The sequence below is a fragment of the Lycorma delicatula genome, chromosome 13 (genome assembly GCF_047948215.1).
Source record: "Lycorma delicatula isolate Av1 chromosome 13, ASM4794821v1, whole genome shotgun sequence".
Classification (NCBI taxonomy): Eukaryota; Metazoa; Arthropoda; class Insecta; order Hemiptera; family Fulgoridae; genus Lycorma; species Lycorma delicatula.
Window position 1 is genome coordinate 46,703,074 of NC_134467.1, and position 8,625 is coordinate 46,711,698.

Sequence of the window (8,625 nt, forward strand, 5' to 3'; positions counted from 1 at the left end):
GGTCCGAATTGACCCGTGTAGAAATAATTATTATTTTAAACGTATATTTTATCTAAAAGATCACGCAATATTGCAAGTTTAATTCAGAAAAATTTCAAAACTTTTAGAAAACATTTGAGTATCTTTTCAACCGAAAGAAGTTTTAAAAACATCAAAATTATATCTATATTTAGAGTAGTACAATTCCTAAAGAAAAAAAATTCTTGCGCAGTTATGTAAAAAAAGAACAACTTTTCGTTTCCGACGCCGTTACAATTTCACAGTTAGAAACGCAGTGATTTTCAGAGTATAAAACACTACATATGTTTGATTAATTAGTAGACCCTATTCATAAGCACGACGTCTAAACTCGCTCACCATTGTGACTCACTGCATAAGCGGGTATAAAATATCATACACCATTACACAGTCAACATAAAGATAACATAACCTCGATTTGAGGTTATGTTATCTATTATTGACCTTTAATTGAGGGTAACTTAAGAACGACTCGTCCAATTTTCATCACACTTTCACATGCTCAGCTTCAGATACATTATAAAAGTATATCTAAATTTCAATAAAATTGATCGAGTAGTTTTAGAAATTTTCAAGCCACAAATTTTATACATAGAACTCTCTATATATATATATATATATACTAGCTGCAGAGGCGTACCGTAGGCACGCCCTCCGCAGCTAGGTCCTCCGGACGGGATGCCCTGACAGATGGCATCTCGGAATGGGATTATTTGTTGTCCAAAACTGATAATCTCTTGTGTAAAAATATTTTTTTTTTTAATTATGAAAATGATATAACGAAAGTTATACAAATTGAACCAATATTTGTTTCGGTTCTACCTGGCTGCTGATTAGCTGTACGTCTGCGGAGAGGTACAGACGACCGAACACACGATGTTCGACTGCCCAGTTCGTTGTTAGGGGGGGGGGGGACAAAACTCAGGCGACCCTAGAACTTAGAGGTCAAGGGAAAAATTGGCCACTCATAAGCCGGGAGTCAATGTGGCGTGAGCCGCATTGTGGGAGTTCCTTGATGCCGTTGATTTGTTCAACCGTCATCAGTAGTTTAAGGGATTAAGACCCCTACCGCTTGCTATATGAAGCTACCCTCGAGAAATGGCTGGCCATCGGTCAAATATAGCTCCAAGCGCTATAATATGGTGGACAGGTACTTGCTGTCATTTATCGACCTACCCGTGGCAGCAAATTGCTGTCCTTGACGGAATAAATTTTAATTTATTGACAAGTCAAATATTTTAGAATGTAGACGGGGTGCGCCTACCCATTTTAGTAATATATGACAAGAGAGTGGTGTAAGGCACCACGCAGTTAGGTAAGCTCTAGGAGCTTAATTAGGATATTAGTCGCTAAACCGTTTTGAGGCACAGTAGCCGTTTGTAGTACGGACATTCGATCTTATGCTTTAGGGCGACCGAATGGGGTGGTGGTGGGAGATTGCCAGACAAACCAATAATGAAAATTATATTAGAAATTGAAATCTAGAAGTTGTGGAAAATCCCGATTTTCCACAAATGATCGTTACATTTCCGTGCTAAGCTAAGGGGGACGGACACACACAAAGACAGACACATATACAAGTGCCCTTTAGTAGGGTAGGATATTAATGGCATCAAATATTTTTTAACCCCAATTTTTGTGTTTTACGTCAGATATCTTTAAAACTAGTACAGGGAAAATTCTAGGACCCATTCTTAAAAAATATTTTAAGATCAAAACCATAAGATACAACTAAATTTGCCCCTTAATTTACCTTTTCAAAATTTCTGGAAGTCTTTTCCCGGTGGAACCGATATCCGGGCGAATTCTTTCGTTAGCCGTAACTCACTAACAAAACATTTTCGGGTCTATGTTTATACGAACGTTTTTTCCCTATTTTTAACTATAAACCAGCTCCTAAGAGAATGCCGCATAGTTTTCAATCGCTCTGTGTAGCTGCAAAGAGTATTATAGACTAGGAAGTATAAAGATTTCTTAGATTAATCGGTATAAACCCACCGGGTTGGTCAAGTGGTTAACGCGTCTTCCCAAATCAGCTGACTTGGAAGTCGAGAGTTCCAGCGTTCAAGTCCTAGTAAAGCCAGTTATTTTTACACGGATTTCAATACTAGATCGTGGATACCGGTGTTCTTTGGTAGTCGGGTTTCAATTAACCACACAAAGCACTGTACAAAACTTCACTTCAATTACACTCATACATATCATCCTCTGAAGTATTATCTGAACGGTAGTTACCGGAGGATAAACAGGAAAAAAAGAAAACAAAGATTAATCGGTATAAAAGGGAAAATCAGATTAAGGAAGAAAATGAAATATAGTGATTAAAGGGCGGTACTAATGTGAAAATAAATGTTATAATAGAGGAATACAATAAATATTTTACTGTTAAGTAGTAAAATTAGGTACTTACGTAATAGCCCTTCGACCAATAAACTGCAAATTTTTGGGTTATTGCTATTATCACCTGATATAACAATTACATTACCATTTATTTTTTTTTATCAATATAATTTAACCAAACTTAACCTACGCTTGCTTCGTTCGCTTACCATGACTAATTAACACAGTAATATTCTGAATATTTAAATAATAAGTGCAGTTATTATAGCAATTATTTATTATTTAAATAATCAAAACATTACTGTTAATTAGTCGAGGTTAGCGAGCGTAGGTTAAGTTTAGTTAATTTATATCTACAATTATAAGCAACAATGGTTATATTTTTTATATGTAAAATATGTAACTTTGAAGTAGTTTTAAAGTTACGGGATCATTATGGTTATGGTCGACGGGCTAATACGTAAGTATCTAAAATTACAAAGGATGTATGATTTAGTAAAAAGAACGTTTTTTCAAATATTTCAATTATTTTTTTAACATAAATTAAGAGAGGATCAGGGTATCTAGGATACATAATATGGTACAAAGTCCGAATTCTGTGATGTCAATACATATTATATATAAATCATAAGGAGCCAAGAAGTTCTCTAAATAAAAACTATATTAATATTACAAAATTGTTTAATTAAAAGTTGTTTTAGATGATCTTAAAAATTAAGCGACTATGAATAATTTTAAATAGTTTAAATGTATCTAAAAAAAAAACACATATATTTTGAAAATGTTGTTTTCATTCATTTGTATAATATAAAAGGGCGTCGGAGATTTTTTTAATAAAAATTCACTTGTTTATTAAATGTAATGATATGGATTCCTTTTTTACAATAAAATAACAAATTATATTCTCCGACAAACTATTTGTACGAAATATAAATATTTTATATATTTATATAAATTAATATTATCATTATTTGAAAGGGGTTCAAAAAAGGAGTAAATTTAGAAATGAATCATTTTTATATAGTTACATAATTAGAAAATAAAACAACTTTTAATTAGTGAAGATTTTTTTCTGATCGGTTCAGTGGTTTCTGAGATTATTAAGAACAAATAAATTGTGTTATTAACACAAGAAAAAACTTTTACCGGACACGTTTCTTAAAATTTTATTTCGTTTTGAAATACTGTTTTTTAAGTATTCAATTTAAAAAGAAAAAACATCGAATATTTAAAAGAAATATAAAAAAATACAGTTTTTTTACCTTTTGTTTGATGGTTTAGCTAATAAGAACAAAGATGTTTGAATATGTCTGTCTTATGACTGCATGGTATAACAGATAAAACATTTATCACTGATTTATGATGACGGTGTATAAATTAATGAGTGCGTAGCCCAAGACAAACAAGACAATCTGTAGCAACAAACGTAATTCTGCGCAATAAGCATGCATGTTATAGTACCTAGCACAGACAATAGATAGCGTAGCAGTAACACAACTACTCCGATCCAACAATTTACATCAGTTTACATTTATCATAGAGTACGAATAGAAATGAGACGCAAATTAATTAAACGGAAATTACCTATTTATTTTAAGTCATTGTAAAATTTATAAAAGGCGTTTATAATCCCGTTAATAAATGTAATTATTATCTCTATAGATAATAATTACATTTATAATTAAATCAGATAGTAATTATATTATCTGTTAATAAATGCGATTATAATCTCGAATTAAATATAAACAAACATGAATCGCTAGACATCAGTTGATTTCAATTTTTTTTTTACTTACGTGGCGTGACAATTCTAGAGTAATGTTAAAAGACCGAAAGCATAGAAATCAATTAAAAAATGGGGTATGAATTTTTTTGCATTTCTTAACTATTTATGACCCAGCAACCCCCAAAATATTAAAAAAAAATATGGGTAATGTTCGTACATACATTTGCGTTGTGTTTTTGAAGTTTAATAACTTTTGAGTGGATGAACCGATTTTGATAAAATTTTGTACAGACGTTCGTATATTTTTAGAAATTTGTCGGTAAACTTTTGGGGTCATATATCTCAGGGATGAAGGGGTTTTTGGGGTTAATTTACTTATAATTTTTCAAATTTAATCCCATTTTATATTGCGTTCAGTAGATGCTTATCTTAACTATTTCAAAAAAAAAATTCCCTCAAAATTCCAACTTCACCAAAAATCGAAAAAGCTACATTTTTAATTAATGTATATTTTTAACTGGATTTTACTTTCCCGTTTAGCGGTATAGCAGAGGTATAGCTTTATAATGGAAAGAATTGTAATCGATCCAATTGAGGCATATGCTGCTTTCACCGGATCTTGGACGTTTTGACTCCTCTAAGGGACCCAAAAAACCGGATGGAAATTTTCCGGATGTTCGTATGTACATCTGGGTGTTTGATGTCGCCATCTAAATTACTTTATATCTACAGAACTACTGGATCGATTTTGACCAAACTTGGTCAGATTACTTTTATATATGCACCATTGATGCCGTTAAATTTTCAACTAAAAAAGTAAACGGGATGAAGCTGTAGGGCAAAGTCACCCTAAATATCTCAAGATTTCGCTTAATTAAAGTTATATTTTTCTTAGGCGCATTTGTTAACTATTAAAAAATAATATTTAAAAAAAAAAGTTTTAAATTCGCACCCCGACCCCAAAAAATGTTCTAAATAAACTAGCGGCTAAGTGAGTATATCGCATCAATATAGGAGCGCTAATGAATCGCAAAGTACTGCTGCTGTAGTCATCCGTTATATTGTGACCTCACACGTGATAGGCAGAATTAAATAAATGTAATAATAGTTAAAGCGTAAAAAAGTAACTCGTTCTGTCCGGGTCTTGAACTCGATCGGCTGGTCGACTCGATACCTGGTGCGTTAAGCCTCGCGGCTATACCAGTCTGATGACCGTAAAAGCCAATTTTTTATTTATTGAAGATGTGAAATTACATTAGTTCAGTTAGAGCTGACCGTCGCCGCTAGTACCGCCACACCCGCGCGAATTAATTACGATATACGTGCGCACTTTAGTTAGAATCATTGAATTAAATAAACGAAAAAAAATGTTATTATATTTAAATAAAATGAGAAATATTTTAAATTAAGTTGCGGGTAAGCCGTGCATCAGAAAAAAAGCGTGACAAGAAAGTCCTATAATTGTGTTGTCACGTTTTTTTTTCACGTCTTCCTAGGTATAGTCCGTAGTGCAAGCGACTTAAAACGAGATACTTTGGGAGCGGGGAATTCAATCAAAATTTAAAAATGTCGACTTTTCAAAATATTTTTGGGTTTATTTAAACTTTTAGTAACGATATTACAATAAAATTTCATCTTAATTCATCCCCCACTCCAAAAAAAGGTATCTTAGGTAACTTTTTTTATTAGTTGTACATTTTTTTATGAAGTTGTTTTTAGTTTCTTCCATTTATCACAGTAAACGTAGAAAAACCAAAATAATTTCTTGGAAGGAGATTTTAAGGGAGCAGAAACACACCGGTTAAAAAAATAACAAAAGGGGGAAGCAGAAATAAATAAAAAATACCGATTTTTAAAACCTTTTTGGTTTTGTCAAAAATATTAATAATTTTACAATATAACTTCATCATAAATTACCCACCCATAAAAGAAATCTCATGTAACTTTTTTTACGCATAATTATTTTTTTCACTACATAAGAATAATAATAACCAATGCCAGGAAAGTTTTACAACTTTGATATCATCTTTTTTTACTGTTATAATAGCAATGAGAAATGTATCCGGATTCAAAATAAGACCCTACTTTTTAACCCAAAAATACTTCTTAAAATAAAAAGTTATTTGATCAAGGGGATGATAAAAAGAGACTTTTTTCATTACACCCTTTTTATATCTTTCTAAATATACTCTAGCATTCTCGTCGCGGTTTCCCCGCGCTTCATGGTTACTTACATTTCTTGTCGTATTCAAGGGACATTTAGCAGGTCAGGGCTCGCTTAGCTCGCCTTTCCTTTGTCCATTAACTCGCATTTATGAGAATAATAATGATAAGTAAAAATTAAATCCTGTTCAATTTGTAAAAACTATCAGCTTATTGTAATTTCTTCAGAGCAACAGTTTGCCGAGTACAGGAATCGAAACATTGAATAATCTGATGAATGCGGGTTTCAATACTGTCAAACTCAATGAATACTAAAAATAGTGGTTATCCGTCCTTTCAGGGGTAAGAATATATTTTGCCAGTTAGCGTTACACGTCTAACATTACTAGGAGGTGACTGTACTTCGTTTCTCATTTCTTTTTTTTTTAATTACTTTTATTTTATGTTTTTTAGTCAAGATATCCGAGGCAGATGTAACTAGTCGCATTGCACGTTGAAGTGGCAGTGGTTGCGTTGGTTGAGCTCTCGCGCCGTACACTGTTCAATCGAAATCAAAAACAATCGAAATTAAAAAAAAAAGGAAATCGAAAATAGTTTTTGATATTTATTTTAAGAGTATTTGCAAGCCAACATCTAGTGAATACCTCGCTTATTATAGTCCAAAATGAAGAAAATTTACAATCATTGTTCAAAGTATTTTTACTTTTTTTCTCTTCACTCCTTTCAAATCGAATTTCGAAAAATATAGAAAATTGGTTTTTAAATATTTATATGAAGATTACACTTAACAAAAATGAAATAATATCTTCATTTATTACAGAGAAAAAAAAACCCAGTAAATTTCATTGTTACTTCATTTTACCCGTTTAAACTCGTAATTTCAAAAAAAACCTTGTAATCTGAAGGATCGACCATCTGAAGGATGGTCGATTACATTTTCTTATATGTTTTTTACTGTTCCAAAACGGTGTCCCGTGAGGTGTTTTTTTTAAAGTCGAGAACAGGAAAAAATCGCTGGGACTCAAGTCAGGTGAATAAGGTGGTTCAGAAACTACAGGAATGGTTTTCTTTGACAAAAACTCATTTATTAATTGTAGTATGACAAGGTGCTTGTCATGATGCAGCATCAAGTTGTGTTTGATGGCTGGTCTCACGCGAGCAACTCTTTTCCGCAGTCTTTCAAGAATTGCTCGGTAAACATATTGATTGAGGAAAAAAAATTCCTTATGGATAGTGCCATTACTGTTGAAGAAATGAATTAAATAAGCATGGTTATGATTTTTGATTTGCTCATTTTTGCTTTTTTGGGACGTGGTGAGTTTTAAGTGTACCACTCCTTGCTCTGGCCTTTTTTTTCTGGGTTGTACTCAAATATCCAAGATTCATCACAAGTAATAACGTGTTTTAGAAAATCAGGATCAATTTCAATTCGCCCTTGAAGATCGCGGTACATGTCCATCCTGTTGTTTTTCTGTTCAACAGTGAGGTTTTTTGGGACCAATTTTGCATAAACTTTTTTTCATGTCCAACTAGTTTGTCAAAATTTGATGAACTGTGGTACAGTTCAAATTCTATTGTTCTAAAATCATTCTGACAGTTAATTGCTGGTCTTACCGTATCATATCGCTCAACATTGTCGTCACTTTTTGACGTTAATGGTCTCTCAGAGCGTGGATCATCCACAACTTATTCCTGACCATCTGAAAATTCTTTAAACCACCTAAAAACTTGGGCTCGTGACAGAGTCATCTTCATATGCTCTTTACAATTTTGAAAAGGTTTCAGAAGCATTCTCACCGAGTTTAACACAAAACTTGATTGCACAACGTTGCTCATAATCCACTCATTTTTTTAACGCGCAATAAAAACTCGTTTTACAAAAAATTTACGTCTCACGTGGCAACAATAAACTAAAAATATTAATACCTAATATAAATCAGCATTTTTTATTTATGTAATCGTTTTGGTTCATAATATAATGAACTATGACCAAAAAGTAGGCACCTGGATATGCCGAGCACTAGCGGAGAATCACGATTCGTTAGTATGAATTTCTTGAGTTAAATTTTTTTTCCATTGTTAAGGAGTTATTTAAGAGATATAGAATTACTTTTTTAAATTACCTATAAAAAAAAAAATTAACATAGTTTTTATTTAGGTTTTCTTAATTCGAATATTTTCAAGTCAAGTTTTTGTTTTTCAATGCTATTTAAAATGATTTATTATATAGTTATTTTTCTCATTTTAAATTTTTTAGTCGCTGTGCCATTACGATTCGAGAATGACTAGGAATTTTGCCGAAAAAAAAAAAATCGGTTTGAGTTGAAGTATTTGTTTGTTAAATTAAATTTTTTTATTTTTAACTATTAAAAGTTATT

The 8,625-nt window shown here is 32.1% G+C and overlaps 1 protein-coding gene across 4 annotated transcripts in view; it reads right to left on the reverse strand.

Annotated features, from left to right (window-relative positions):
• LOC142333674 (uncharacterized) overlaps positions 1-3,746 on the reverse strand; it is a 434,117-nt gene extending 430,371 nt beyond the window's left edge. For all 4 annotated transcript variants that reach the window (XM_075381088.1, XM_075381087.1, XM_075381086.1 and 1 more), the window contains exon 1: positions 3,621-3,746. The gene's annotated coding sequence lies outside the window, so the exon portion shown is untranslated. The remainder of the gene's footprint in view (positions 1-3,620) is intronic.
• Positions 3,747-8,625: the final 4,879 nt, after the last annotated feature.